Genomic DNA, 14,975 nt, shown 5'->3' with positions numbered 1-14,975 from the left:
CGCCTGTAATCAATGCAGACTCTCCAAGCATTCTGAACTCTAGTTGCTATGAGCTCTCCATGCTCATTCTTCACTGTAGTGACTCCAAACTTCTTGGGCACCACTTGTACTAGGCTAACCCATTCACTGTCTGAAATGGGATAGATGATACCTGCTTCCAATAGTCTGGCCACTTCTTTTTTGACAACTTCCAAGATAGTGAGATTCAATCTTTTTTGGGGTTGACGGACAAGTCTTGCTCCCTCTTCTAAAAATATTCTATGCTCACACACTTGAGGGTTGATGCCTACTATGTCTGTCAAACTCCACCCAATTGCTTTCTTATGCCTCCTCAGTACATCAAATAACTGCTCTTCTTGTTGGGAAGTGAGTTCCCTTGCAATGATAACGGGGAACTTCTGCTCATCTTCAAGATAAGCATATTTGAGATGTGGAGGAAGAGGTTTCAGTTCCAACTTCTGATCATGGGTAGGCTCTGGATTGTCTGGAGCTTGTGAAAATGCTGAGGTGCCCTCATTGTCAGTCAAGAGGGTCCCCACACTTGGACCTTATCCAATCTGCCTCTCTTCTAACTCTTCCTTGTGAACTTCAGCTACAGTTTCATCTATGACATCACACTGGAAGATAGAATGATCTTCTGGAGGGTTGTTTATGACTCCATTCAGATTGAACATTACTATGTGGCCATCTATTTCAAAAGAGTATGTTCCTGAAAAAGCATCCAATTTGAATTTTGATGTCTTCAGGAATGGTCTTCCAAGTAAGATTGATGATGGCTTATCTGAGTCATTATGGGGCATCTCCAAGATATAAAAATCAGTGGGAAATGTAAGCCCTTTAATGTTCACCAAAACATCTTCAGCAACTCCAGCCACTATAATAATGCTTTTATCTGCTAACACAAAACGAGCTGCCGACCTTTTTAAGGGAGGGAGCCTCAAAATATCATATATAGACAAAGGTATTATACTAACACATGCTCCTAAATCACACATGCAATCATAAATTACTACTCCACCAATAGTACAACTAACTATACAAGGACCTGGGTCACTACACTTCTCAGGTAATCCTCCCATTAAAGCAGATATGGAACTACCTAAAGGAATAGTTTCTAATTCATGAATTTTGTCCTTATGTATACATAAATCTTTTAGAAACTTTGCATATTTAGGTACTTGTTGAATAACATAAAAAAGAGGAACGGTTACCTCAACCTTTTTTAATATTTCTACCATTTTAGGATCGGGTTCCAGCTGCTTCCTGGGCTTCCTTGCAAGTTGTGGAAATGGAATGGGAGTGGTATTTTCTGCAGTGTCTGCGCCTCTTGGTACTTTCTCCTGTGGTTGGGCTTCTTCTTTTTCAGTTATGTCCTGTATGTCCTCTTCCTCTTCGACATCTTCTATTTCTACGACCTCTTCAGCTGAGGCGTGCTCTGGTGGGCTTGGCTCCTCCTGATTCCTCTCCTGCAGTGTGGTTCTGGACCTTAGGGTGATGGCATTAATGCCCCCCTTCGGATTGGGTAATGGTTGAGAGGGAATTCCAGTGGAACTTGAAGATTGGTTATTGGAATTTTGCATTGATCCAATCTGTGAGACAAGAGCTTGCAAAGTAGCGGTCAGACCATTCAGACTGGCATTAATGTTATTTTCCATGGTCTGTTGACTTCGCTCAAAAAATTTTAGTAACTCTTCATTAGGAGACGAAGAAGGGTGGGTAAATTGAGAGGTCTGGTGTTGGGTATTCTGTGGTCCTTGGGACTGCCTCAGGTGAGGTGCTCTGTAAGGTTGGTTCTGCTGCCTGTTGTTGTTATTATTCCACCTCTGATTTCCCTGATTATCTCTGCCTCCTCTGTTATTATTGTCCCTCCAATTCTGGTTAGAATTGTCTTGCCATCCATGGTTATTATTTCCACCTTGATTGTACCCTTGGTTGGGGCGGTCATAGAAGTTATGAGTGGATGTCACCATGTTGTCTTCCTGTTGGAGTTGCGGGTATTCATCAGTATAATGGCTATAATCAGCACAAATTCCGCAAACTCTCTATGGGACTAACTGTTGGTTTTGCTGTGGTGAAGGAGATTGAGCTTGCTGAACTTGTTGTTGATTCAATTGCATTTGCTTCAGCAAGTTGGTCATTTCACGGATACTCTGAGTTAGAGCAGCAGTCTCTCTGCTAGAGGATACTTCTGCAACGGCTTTTGAACGGCCTTGCTTCTGTCTGTGGTTCCTAGTAGATTCAGCTAGGTCGCTGATCAATTGCCATGCCTCATCAGTGGTCTTGTACTTCTTCATAGACCCATTGCTAGCACTTTTCAATGTGGTCTTATCTTGGGGTCTCATACCCTGTGTGATGTAGCTGAGTAACACTATCTTGTCGATCATGTGGTGGGGGCATGCTTCCAGAAGACTATTGAAGCGCTCCCAGTATTCAAAGAGAGTCTCGTTGTCATATTGAACAATCATGGAAATGTCTTTCCTCAGTTTATCAGTAACTTCAGATGGAAAGCATTTCTCCAAAAACTCTTTTATAAGCGTATCCCAGTTGGATACATTTGCTATGGGTTGAGTGTAGTACCACTCTCTTGCTTTTCCCTCAAGAGAAAACGGGAAAGCTTTCAGCAGAATTGAAGTTTCATCTGTACCATCTCGCCTGACAGTAGAATAGGCTGCCTGGAAATCTTTCAGGTGCTTGATAGGCTCTTGAGCAGGTAAGCCATGAAACTTGGGCATCAAATTGAGCAGTGCGGTCTTTATTTTGAAATCTGTAGCCACCGCTGGGTGATGCGCTTGAAATGGTTGCATTGTAAAATCAGGGGCTCCTTCCTCCTGGATGGTAACTCTTCTAGCTGCCACCATGTTACCTGTACGTAAATCAATCGAATCAGTAGAACAGGGGCTGGTTTCTTCCTCAGATGGCATTTCAAATCCGCCCTCAGAGAGGACTAACCGACGCCGAGCTCGTCTTATTCGTGAGATGGTTCTTTCAATCTCAGGATCGAATACTGGCAAGTGTGGATCAGGAAGTGAACGCGTCATCTAGCGAAAGAAACATGCAGCTCATAGTAGCAAAATAAAATAAAATGCAAATAAATAAATTCTAATTAATAACTTTAGCACTCTATTGCAACTCCCCGGCAACGGCGCCAAAAATTGACGCGGGTAGAAATTGGCGAATTAAAATTGTTAAAATATATACGTTATAAGTATAGTTCTTAATTCGCCAGAAATCCGCCTATCAATTTAGAAAGATGTCACAGAAAATTGAAATTAAAATACTGGAGTATGAATCCCAAGTCGTCTCTCAATGAGTTGCAGAGAAGTGTGCTATTTTATTAATTAGAGGTTTTCAAAAAGGGTTGAATTGAGCAAACAGGAAATTAAATTGGTGAATTTGAATAATGTAAATAAAAGCCTTGACTGGGAATTGATTAGTTGGAATCCCTATTATTGTTGGAATGCTCTCAGGATTAATTGACAATTGAAGGTTGTCCTGGTTAGTTATCCTTCACTAGGTGAAGGAAAGTCAAACAAGTTGGAATGCTACGTCCGTTCACAAGTTGCAATCCACTTATATAAAAGGGATTGGTGTCAGTGATTAGGAGGCAATCCAACCATAAACCCAATTACAATTTTTCTTTCAAGCCTTCCAACTCAAGGGTTCCTTTCAATCAATTCCCTATCAAGTTAGGGAACTACTCGCTCATTGTGAATGTAAAATTCATAGCATATAAAAAGGAATTAAAGGAAGACATTGTAAATAAAAATGGAAATAGTCAATTAAAAATAAAGGTGATCCTTGTATTAAATAATCCTAAAAATATTCCAATGGTAAAATTAACAAAGCAAAGAACATGGAAGAGTGAAGCCAAGTAAAGAAAACAAACTAGAATGACGAAGTCTTGATGAGGTAATAACTCTTCTCAGTGTTCCAATGCCAAAAAAAGTAAGAGAAAATTAAATCCTAAGAACTATGAATGTGTAGAGAGAAAACCTAGAGGAGGAGTAAAACTAGATCTAAAAGACTAAAACTGTGTAGAATGAATGTTGTCTTTGGTTTCTGCATATTCTCTAGCTCTAGTCTGCTGTTCTGGGCCAAAAACTGGGTCAAAATAGGGTCCAAAATCGCCCCTAGCGAATCCTGCAGATTATGCAGATCGCGCATGTCACGCGATCGCGTCATCCATGCGGACGCGTCATTTGTGCTTTTCCTCGCCACGCGTTCGCGTCGTCCACGCCTCCGCGTCGCTCGTGCTTTTCCAGTCCGCGCGGTCGCGTAAGCCATGCGGCCGCGTCACTGCGATTTTTCCTCTTTCGCGCGGTCGCATGAGCCATGCGGCCGCGTCACTTCTCGCTGGTTATCTCCTCAATTTCTTGTGTTCCTTCCATTTTTGCTAGCTTCCTTTCCAATCTCCAACTCATTCATGCCCTATAAAGCCTGAAACGCTTAACACACAGATCACAGCATCGAATGGAATAAAGGAGAATTAAAATGCATAATTAAAAGTCTCTAGGAAGCAGTTTTCAATCATGTAATAATTTCAGGAAAGAAATATAAATGCATGCTAAATTAATGAATAAGTGGGTAAGGATCATGATAAAACCACACAATTAAACACAATATAAACCATAAAATAGTGGTTTATCAGTTGATCAAATTCTCTTGGCTCCATCCATCTTTGATTGTTTAGACCTTGATACATATTCCTACTATAACTTCCGTTCCCTTCAACAATATTAGAACCAAACTCAAAGCGAGAGGGGTGAGAGTTCATAGTAGCCAATTGAAATAAAAGGAGAAAACAAAAACAAATAAACAAGCAAAAGAAAAAATATTTACAATAACCAATAATATGGCACACGTTTGCAGTTCTCCGGCAACGGCGCCATTTTGAAGAACTGAAGATTGACGGTTTAGAATTCAGAATAAATTCTCGTTGCAAGTATAGTTTCTAAACCAAGCAATCAACCTTTCTTGCAAAAGTTTTGGTTGTCACAAGTAACAAACCCCTAAATAAATTGATAACCGAAGTATTTAAACCTCGGGTCGTCTTCTCAAGGAACTGCAGGGAAGTATGTTCTTATTATTAGTTATGAGTTTTGTAAATTGGGGTTTTGAAAGTGAGGAGCAAGTAATTTAAATGACAATTAAAATAAATAAATAAATAACTGTAAAATAAACTCTTAGCAAGGTATGAGAATTTGGAATTCCTATCCTAGTTATCCTTATCAGGTGTGATGAGAATTGGATTTTAATCCCACTTAGTTAAGTCAACTGGACTAATTAGATTGATCCTCAAGTCCTAGTCAATCCCTGTGGGAAGACTAGCTTTAGAGCGATCTAGATTAATTAGGAATCTGCCAATTTCAACCACTGCTGAGTTTGACAACTCAAGTGTTACCAATTACTTAACCAAAGCCAAAAGGAAAAAAATATAAATTATTAATGTAAATAAAGGAAAGCAATCATAATTCTGAAATACCTTAAATCATATTAAATAGAAAATCAAATCTAAACATGAATGGTTCATAAGCCAATTTGGCAACAAAAGTAATTAAAGGAAAGTATTAAAATATCTGAAAGCAAAAGGGAAATATAAAGTAAAGGAATATTGAACCTGATAAGGAGTTGGAATACTAAATTGAAATAATAAGAAATTCTAATCCTAAAACCTAAGAGAGAGGAGAGAACCTCTCTCTCTAAAAACTACATCTAAACTATGAAAAGTGAATAATTGGAGCTCTCTCTAAATTGGATGCATTCTCCCACTTCATAACCTCTAATCTGTGCCTTCTGGACTTGGATCTGGGCCAAAAAGGGCTTCAGAAATCGCTGGGAGCATTTTCTGCAATTTCTGGTGCGTGGCGTCTGTCACGCGTCCACGTGGGTCACGCGGTCGCGTCATCTGGAGTTTTTCTTGTCATGCGTTCGCCTCGGTCATGCTTCCGCGTCATCTGTGTTCTGCTTATGGCGCGCGTCTGCATTAGTCACGCGTTCTCGTCGCTGTCTTTTCGCGCTAGGCATGCGGCCACGTCGTCCATGCGTTCGCGTCGCTGCCAGTTTCTTCAAAAACTCCATTTTGTGCTTTCTTTCTATTTTTGTATGTTTCCTTTCCATCCTTTAAGTCATTCCTGCCTTAGAATATCTGAAACTACTTAACACACAAATCACGGCATCGAATGGTAATAAAGGGTAATTAAAATAAATAATTTTAAAGCATAGAAAACATGTATTTCACATATATCACATAATAAGGAAGGGAAAGTAAAACCATGCAATTTCATGGAATAAGTGGGTGAAGGATTGAATAAATCTCTTGAATTGAGCACAATATACATCATAAAATATGGGTTTATCAGTGCGCGTCAATGCTCGCTGGTTGTCTCCTTTATTTCTTGTGCTCCTTCCATTTCTACAAGCTTCCTCTCCATCCTCTAAGCCATTCCTACCCTATAAAGCCTGAAAACACTGAACACACAGATCACGGAATCGAATGGTAAAAAGGAAAATTAAAATATACAAATTAAAGGCTTAGGAAGCAAGTTTTCAACCATAGAACAAAACTAGGAAGGAATTGTAAAACTATGCAATTCATATGAATAAGTGTGCAAAGACGACTGATGAAACCACTCAATTGAGCACAAGATAAACCATAAAATAAAGGTTTATCAAACTCCCCACACTTAAACATTAGCATGTCCTCATGCTAAGCTCAAGGAGATCAAAAGAATAGATAGGGAAAAGTAAGACTCATGAAATGGAATTCATGTATGAACGCAACTATATGCTAAGATGATTCTGTCTACTTGGTTAAAAGTAAATAAGTTCTTCAAGACAAACATAAATTTGATATCACTAATTTAAATCATACAGTAAATACAGGTAGACTTGTAAGTAGACAGCTCATGAAAGCAGGGAACATAGAATTAAGCATTGAACCCTCACTGGTAGTGTATGTGCACTCTAATCACTCAAGTGTATAGGGTAATCCACTCTAGTTTTCTCTAGTCATGATTTCTAAACTTTGTTATTTACCTAACCAATCAATAAGTATTTAATGTACCAATGCAAACATCATGAGGTCTTTTCAAGGTTGTAATGGGGCTAAGGTAAGGGTGAGGATATATGTATGGCTAAGTGAGCTATAAATTGAATCCTTGACTAACCTAAGCTCTTACCTATACACACTCCCAATTTGGATGTTGTGTTCGGTGCCAAACTTGGGAATTCCAAGTTTGGCGCCACCCAGTCCGAGGGAGAGACTTCCAGGGTGGTCAAAATTTCTTCTAAGTGTACTGGTTCCTGTTCTTAATATTCTGCATGATCAAAACATACGTAAAACAAAGGAAAAACAGTAGGGATGCAAACAAAACTAAACAAATAAACAAAATCAAATTAAAATTCAAACTTAAGGATACGAAAATATTGGGTTGCCTCCCGACAAGCGCTTCTTTAACGTCACTAGCTTGACAGTTAGTTCTGCTAGTTCAGCAGATGAGCGGACCTTTTGCGATCAATCTCACCTCCAAGATAGTGCTTCAACTTCTGGCCATTAACTGTGAACTTTCTGTCAGAATTCTCTTCCTGAATTTCTACATGACCATACAGTGATACCCTGGTTACCACAAATGGCCCTGACCACCAGGATTTCAGCTTTTCGGGAAAGAGTTTGAGCCTTGAATTGAATAGAAGCACCCTCTGACCTGGCTCAAAAACTCTAATGGCAATCTTCTTGTCATGCCATATCTTAGTTCTCTCCTTATTGAGCTTGGCATTCTCATAGGCTGAATATCTGAATTCATCAAGCTCATTCAACTGAAGCATTCTCTTTATTCCTGGAGCTTGAGCATCAAAGTTCAGAAACTTGATTGCCCAGTAAGTGATGCGTGAGCATCTTTCCTATCTTTTTCTAGTGAATTTGCATTTAATTTGTTGAGTTTAATAAAGAATTAATTATCTTTTAGCCACTATGGATGTTACTTTGAGTCTTGTGCAATTCTGTTTATTTTAGGTAGCATTCGGCTGGATTTGATGGAGTATCTGCAGCACAAGAATTAAAGGAGATGACCAGCGAGGAGCGACGCGTACGCGTGACATGCGCCACGTGCAGAAAACACAGAAAATGCTGGGGGCAATTTCTGGGCTATTTTTGACCCAATTTTCGGCCCAGGAAATACAGATTAGAGGCTGCATAAAGGAGGACTCAGGGGAACACTTCCGTTATTTCCCAAGTTAGGCATATATCCTACAAAGCAAGTGGTCCCCATCCATCAATTGAAGACTTGCTGATTATTTAATTAACTTTGATTTAAACTGTATTTTTAATTTTAAAATAGGAAAAGATATTATTTTAGTTTTAGAAATTAGATTTTAAATTTATTAAGATTAGATATAAAAGAGAAAAGAAACTTCTCTTCTGGGGGATTCCAATTAGTTAACTTTTCATTCCACCTCACCCCAATTTACAATCCTTATTTTTTTCTCTCTGAACCATGAGCAACTAAACCTCCACTGTTAAGGTTAGGAGCTCTGTCTATTGTATGGATTGATACTATTATTTTTCTATTTTAATTTATGTATTGATTTCTATTTCAAGAATTGTTTTCGTTCTTATTCTTATGAATTTGGGTGGAACGGAAGTATGACCCTCTTTCTAATTGAGTTCTTGTATAACTTGGAAAAGCTTTTTACTTGAACAACAGCTTGAAAACATATTCTCCTAAATTTCTAATTATCTGGACTTAACATGATATGTGACATATAATCCTCTTATATTTGGGTAATTAGGATTTTTGTGGCACATAAACTAGAATTAAACTTCGTCCTCTAATTGGAATTAAGTGACCAAGGAATTGGCGGTTGATGAAAGTTAGAGGAGACTAGAAAGGTCTAAAGAATTAGGGTCTAGTCACATATAGTTTGCCATGAATTAAATCTTGCATGATTAAAATAGTTAGTAAGAAAAGTCAATCCGGAAAATAGATAACTCTGAAGCCTTAACCGTTTCTCCATATTTTATTCCCAACTTATTCACTTGCCTGTCTTCAAACTCTGAATTTACTATTTAATGCTCTTTGAACTCCCAAACACCATTTTCTGTTTGTCTAACTAAGCCAATTAATCAACCATTGTTGCTTAGTCCATCAATCCTCGTGGGATCGACCCTCATTCACTTGAGCTACTACTTGGTACGACCCGGTGCACTTGCCGGTTAGTTTGTGGGTTATAAATTTCGTACCAGTAAGCTCTATACTCCAGCTCAACTTGTAAGTGACAGGCTTTACCATAGACTAACTGATAAGGGAACATACCAATAGGAGTCTTGTAAGCTGTCTGGTATGCCCAGAGAGCATCATCAAGCATCTTAGACCAGTCCTTCCTTGAGATATTTACGGTCTTCTCCAGAATTCTCTTGAGTTCTCTGTTAGAAACCTTAACCTGTCCACTTGTCTGAGGGTGATAGGGGGTTGCCACTTTATGAAGGACTCCATACCTCTGTAGAAGTGAGTCCAGTTGTCTGTTATAGAAGTGACTTCCGCCATCACTAATGAGTGTCCTTGGGGCACCAAACCGACTAAAAATATATCTCTGAAGAAAGCTCATCACCACTTTGGAATCATTGGTGGGCAGAGCGACAGCTTTCATCCACTTGGACACATAATCAACTGCCACCAAGATATAGTTGTTGGAATATGAGGGTGGAAAAGGTCTCATGAAGTTAATACCCCACACATCAAACAACTCAATCTCAAGAATCCCCTACTGTGGAATCTCATGGTTGGCAGGGAGATTCTTAGCTCTTTCACATCTGTCACAGTTCTTCACAAATACTCTTGAGTCTCGAAAGAGAGTCGGCCAGTAAAAACCGCTCTGAAGGACCTTTGTAGCTGTCCTTTCACCACTAAAATGGCCTCCATAATCGGAGCCATGATAGTGCCAAAGAATCTATTGTGCGTCCTCATCTAAGACACATCTCCGGATTATACCATCTGAGCATCTTCTAAAAAGGTATGGTTCCTCCCAAAAGTAGTACTTTGCATCAGTCAGTAGCTTCTTCACTTATTGTTTACTGTACTCTTTTGGAATGAAATTTAGGGCTTTGTAATTTGCAATGTCTGCAAACCATGAAGCCTGCTGAATGGTGAACAGTTGCTCATCCGAAAATATTTCAGTCACAGCTGTGGGTGGTTGTACACCCTCCTCAGGTTCAATCTTGGAAAGGTGGTCAGCTACTTGATTTTCTGACCTTTTCCTGTCTTTGATCTCAATATCAAACACCTGAAAGAGTAGCACCCATCTGATTAATCTTAATTTAAAATCCTGTTTGGTTAGAAGGTACTTTAAAGTAGCATGATCAGTATAAACAATAACCTTAGAACTAATTAATAGGACCTAAACTTATAAATATATAGCATACACAATAGCTAATAATTCTTTTTTTGTAGTTGTGTAATTCTTTTGAGCATCATTTAACACACGACTAGCATAGTAAATGACGTGTATAAGCTTTTCATGCCTCTGTCCTAAAACTGCTCCTATAGCATAATCACTAGCATCACACATTAATTCAAATGGCAAATCCCAGTCAGGGAGAGCTATGATGGGAGCAGAGGTAAGGTTTACTTTTAGAGTTTCAAAAGCATGCAGACATTCAGTATCAAATACAAAAGGAACATCAGCAACTAGTAGGTTGCTCAATGGTTTAGCAATTTTAGAAAAATCCTTTATAAATCTTCTGTAAAATCCTGCATGACCTAAGAAACTTTTGACTGTCTTAGCATTAGTTGGTGGTGGTAATTTTTCAATTACCTCCATCTTGGCTCTATTAACCTCAATCCCCTTGCTTGAAATCTGGTATCCAAGAACAATACCTTCTGTGACCATAAAGTGACATTTTTTCTAATTTAAAATATGGTTTGATTCTTGACACTGTTTCAAGACCAAAGATAAATGCTTAAGGCAAGATTCAAAAGAATTACCAAAAATAGAAAAATCATCCATAAATACCTCAATAAACTTTTAAACCATATCAGAAAAAATTAAAAGCATACACCTCTGAAAAGTTGCTGAGGCATTACAGAGTCCAAATGGCATTCTCCTGTAAGCAAATACTCCAAAAGGACATGTGAATGCCGTCTTCTCTTGATCTTGAGGGTCCACTACAATTTGGTTATATCCAAAATATCCATATAGAAAGCAATAAAAAGCATGGCCAGTTAACCTCTCAAGCATCTAATCAATGAAAGGCAGGGGGAAGTGATCCTTCCTTGTAGCAGTGTTGAGCCTCCTATAGTTTATGCACATTCTGCATCCTGTGACGGTTCTTGTAGGAATTAGCTTATTCTTTTCATTCTTGATCGCTGTCATTCCTCCTTTCTTGGGAACTATCTGCACAGGACTCACCCAAGGGCTATCAGAAATAGGGTATATAATGCCGGCTTCCCATAGATTCATTATCTCTTTTTGGACCACCTCTTTCATAGTTGGATTGAGTCTCCTTTGTGGTTGCACAACCGGTTTAGCATCATCTTCAAGAAGGATCTTGTGCATATACTTGGTTGAACTAATCCCCTTTAAATCACCAATGGTCTACCCAAGAGCTGTTTTATGGCCCCTGAGCACTGTAATGAGCGCCTCTTTCTCACCAGGTTTCAAGGAAAAGCTAATAATCACTGGATATGAATCATTTTCACCTAAGAACACATATTTCAAAGAAGGAGGCAAAGGCTTTAGCTCAAGCTTGGGGACTTCTTCCTCGACCTTAGGCATGTTCACCATGTTCTTCTGGGGTGGAGAATCATCAATCTCAAGTAATTCATATTCAGAAAAAGGATCCAAAAGATCATCAAGTACCTCAGCTTCCAATACCTCTTGAACAAGTGGTTCAACAACATCAACTCTCATACACCCTTCAAAATCATTAGGGTGTTTGAGGGCTTCAAACACATTAAGGACCACCTGTTCTTCATTGACCCTCAGGGTTAATTCACCCTTTTACACATTAATCAGAGCTCTACCTATAGCTAAAAAGGGTCTTCCAAGAATAATAGAGGATTTTTTATCCTCTTCCATATCCAATATAACAAAATCAGCAGGAAAAATAAATGGCCCTACTTTCACAAGTAAATCCTTAACAACCCCCACAGAAATTTAATAGAAAGATCAACAAGTTGAAGAGAAATACGAATGGGTTTTACCTCCTCAATTTGGAGCTTTTTCATCACTGAAAGTGGTATGAGATTGATGCTAGCTCCAAGATCACACAAAGCTCTCTGAATAGTGACATCTCCAATGGTGCAAGGAATTACAAAGCTCCCTGGATCCTGCATCTTCTCAGGAAGGTTATGTTGAATAATAGCACTGTATTCCTTAGTTAACACCGCTGTCTCTTTTTCCTTCCAATTCCTCTTGTTAGTCAACAGTTCTTTCATGAATTTAGCATAGAGAGGCATTTGCTCAAGAGCCTCAGCAAAAGAAATGTTAATCTGAAGCTTCTTGAAGACTTCTAAAAATCTAGAAAATTGCTTGTCTTTGGAAGCCTTCTGAAGTCTCTGAGGATATGGCATTTTAGGCTTGTACTCAGGAGCCTTTGGTAATGTAAGATGAGTGTCAAGAGAGGCTGAGAATGGGTTATCTACACACCTTGGAGGGATGTGCTCTACCTCTTCTTTCTTCTCCTCTGGAGCTTCTTTTTCAACTAGCTCATCATTGACCTTAGTCTCAAAACCAGTCACTTTACCGCTTTTCAATTGAATGGCCTTGCAGTCTTCTCTTGAGTTCACCACTATATCACCAGGAAATGTACTTGGAGGCCTCTCAGGTATTTGCTTGCTCAACTGGCCTACTTGCAGCTCCAAGTTTCTGATGGAAGCTCTAGTTTCCTGCATAAAATTATTCAATAGTGCTTCCCAATCAGTGTTCTTCTGGGACTAAGAATTTGCCTGCTGAGGTGGTTGTTGTTGATGAGACTAAAACTGGCGATTATTTTGATTGTTCTGCTAAAAATCGCCCTGAGAATTATTGTTAAAATTCTGTGATCTCTGATGTTGCTCTCTCCACCAAAAATTTGGGTGATTTCTCCACCCTTGATTATAGGTCTTTGAGTATGGATCATTATTGGGATTTCTAGGAGCATTCCCCATGTAATTGACCTGTTCAGTAGAAGATTGAGTATAATCATAATTCTCACCTTTCATAGAGCTACCAGTCATGTCATAAGGGGTCTCTTGAGGTACATTTTAAGTGTTGACAGCTGAAACCTGCATCCCTCTCAATTGTTGAGTAATTAGATTCATCTGCTGAGATAAAATTTTGTTCTGAGCAAAAAGAGCATCAAAGGCTTCTACTTCCAAAACGCCTTTCTTCTGAGGAGTCCCAGAGTTCATAGGATTCCTGTTAGATGAGTATAAATATTGGTTGTTAGTAACCAACTCAATAAGCTCAGTAGTCTCCTCTGGTGTCTTCTTCATGTGCAATGAACCACCTACAGAATTATCTAAACATATCTTGGACATTTCACATAAGCCCTCATAAAAGATATATAGCTAAGTCCATTTAGAAAATATGTCCGGAGGCCATTGCCTAGTCAGTAGCTTGAATCTCTCCCAAGCTTCATAAAGGGTCTCACCATCTTTCTGTATGAAGGTCTGAACTTCCACCCTTAGCTTAGTCAGCTTTTGTGGTGGGAAAAATTTAGTCAAAAATCCAGTGACCACCTTATCCCAAGTATCCAGACTCTCCTTAGGTTGAGAATCTAACCACAACTTTGCTCTATCCCTCACAGCAAATGGGAAGAGCATGAGTTTATAAACCTCAGGATTCACTCCATTAGTCTTCACAGTATCACAAATCTGTAGGAAATTAGAAACAAACTTATTTGGGTCTTCCTGAGGGAGTCCATAATACTGAAAATTTTGTTGCACAAGAGTGACCAGTTGTGGCTTCAGTTCAGAGTTGTTTGCAGCTATAGGAGGCACCACAATACTTTTGCAAAAGATCTGTATTGGGAGCAGTGTATGAGCCCAACACTCTTCTAGGTTGTTCATTCTCATTCAGATTTGTCATTTTGGCATTCACAGCACGATTCTGATCCATGGTGGACTCTGCAGCTTCCTTTTCAGAAGTTTCACTCAAATTTTCACTAGCCTTGTAAAGTCTAGCTTGTTGCAAATGCCGCCTCAAAGTCCTTTCAGGTTCAGGATCAAAATCTATAAGAGGTTCCTTGTCCCAGTTCCTGCTCATAAACAGACAAAAAATAGGAAAAATGTGATTCTCTACATCAGAGTGTAAAGAATTCCCAGTGAGGTAACCTGTGTAAAGAAATAAAATAAAAATACTTACTAATTAAGGCTAAAATTTTTTAAAATAATGACCAAAATCAAGCTAGGAATTTCGAAATTTAATAAGAAAATTAAACAGGAAAATCAAAATAAAATTAACTAAGTAACACCAAACTTAATTTCAGAAATTAAGAAAAAATAATAGTACTAATTTTCGAAAATTGTAAAGCAAGAATTAAATAGAATTAAACTAAAATTCCTAATCTAAGCAATCAAACAACTAATAGTTGTCAATCACAGTCAATCCCCGGCAGTGACGCCAAAAATTTGGTGCGAAATTTATAACCCACAAACTAACCGGCAAGTGCATCAGGTCGTACCAAGTAATACCTCAAGTGATTGAGGGTCGATCCCACAAGGATTGATGGATTAAGCAACAATGGTCAAGTGATTTGCTTAGTTAGACAAATAGAAAATGGTGTTTTGAGAGTTCAAAAGCATTAACAGTAAATTCAGGAAATTAGAAAGCAAGCAGTAAATTGGTGTTTATAATATGGGAGAAAACAGTTAAGGCTTCAGAGATATCTATCTTCCGGATTGACTTTTCTTACTAACTATTTTAATCATACAAGATTCTATTCATGGCAAACTATATGTGACTAAACCCTAATTCCTTAGACCTGTTTAGTCTCCTCT

The 14,975-nt window shown here is 38.7% G+C and overlaps 1 non-coding gene across 1 annotated transcript; it reads left to right on the top strand.

Moving 5' to 3' along the window:
* The first annotated feature begins 13,558 nt into the window (after positions 1 to 13,558).
* On the top strand, positions 13,559 to 13,667 carry LOC148550636 (small nucleolar RNA R71). The gene has a single exon (XR_015893418.1). It is a non-coding gene; the product is annotated as a small nucleolar RNA R71 (small nucleolar RNA).
* Positions 13,668 to 14,975: the final 1,308 nt, after the last annotated feature.

The sequence above is a fragment of the Arachis ipaensis genome, chromosome B7 (assembly GCF_059453495.1).
Source record: "Arachis ipaensis isolate K30076 ecotype BB chromosome B7, ASM5945349v1, whole genome shotgun sequence".
NCBI classification, from domain to species: Eukaryota; Viridiplantae; Streptophyta; class Magnoliopsida; order Fabales; family Fabaceae; genus Arachis; species Arachis ipaensis.
The sequence above is the reverse complement of the archived record's forward strand: the minus strand, read 5'-3'. Positions and strand labels throughout refer to the sequence as shown.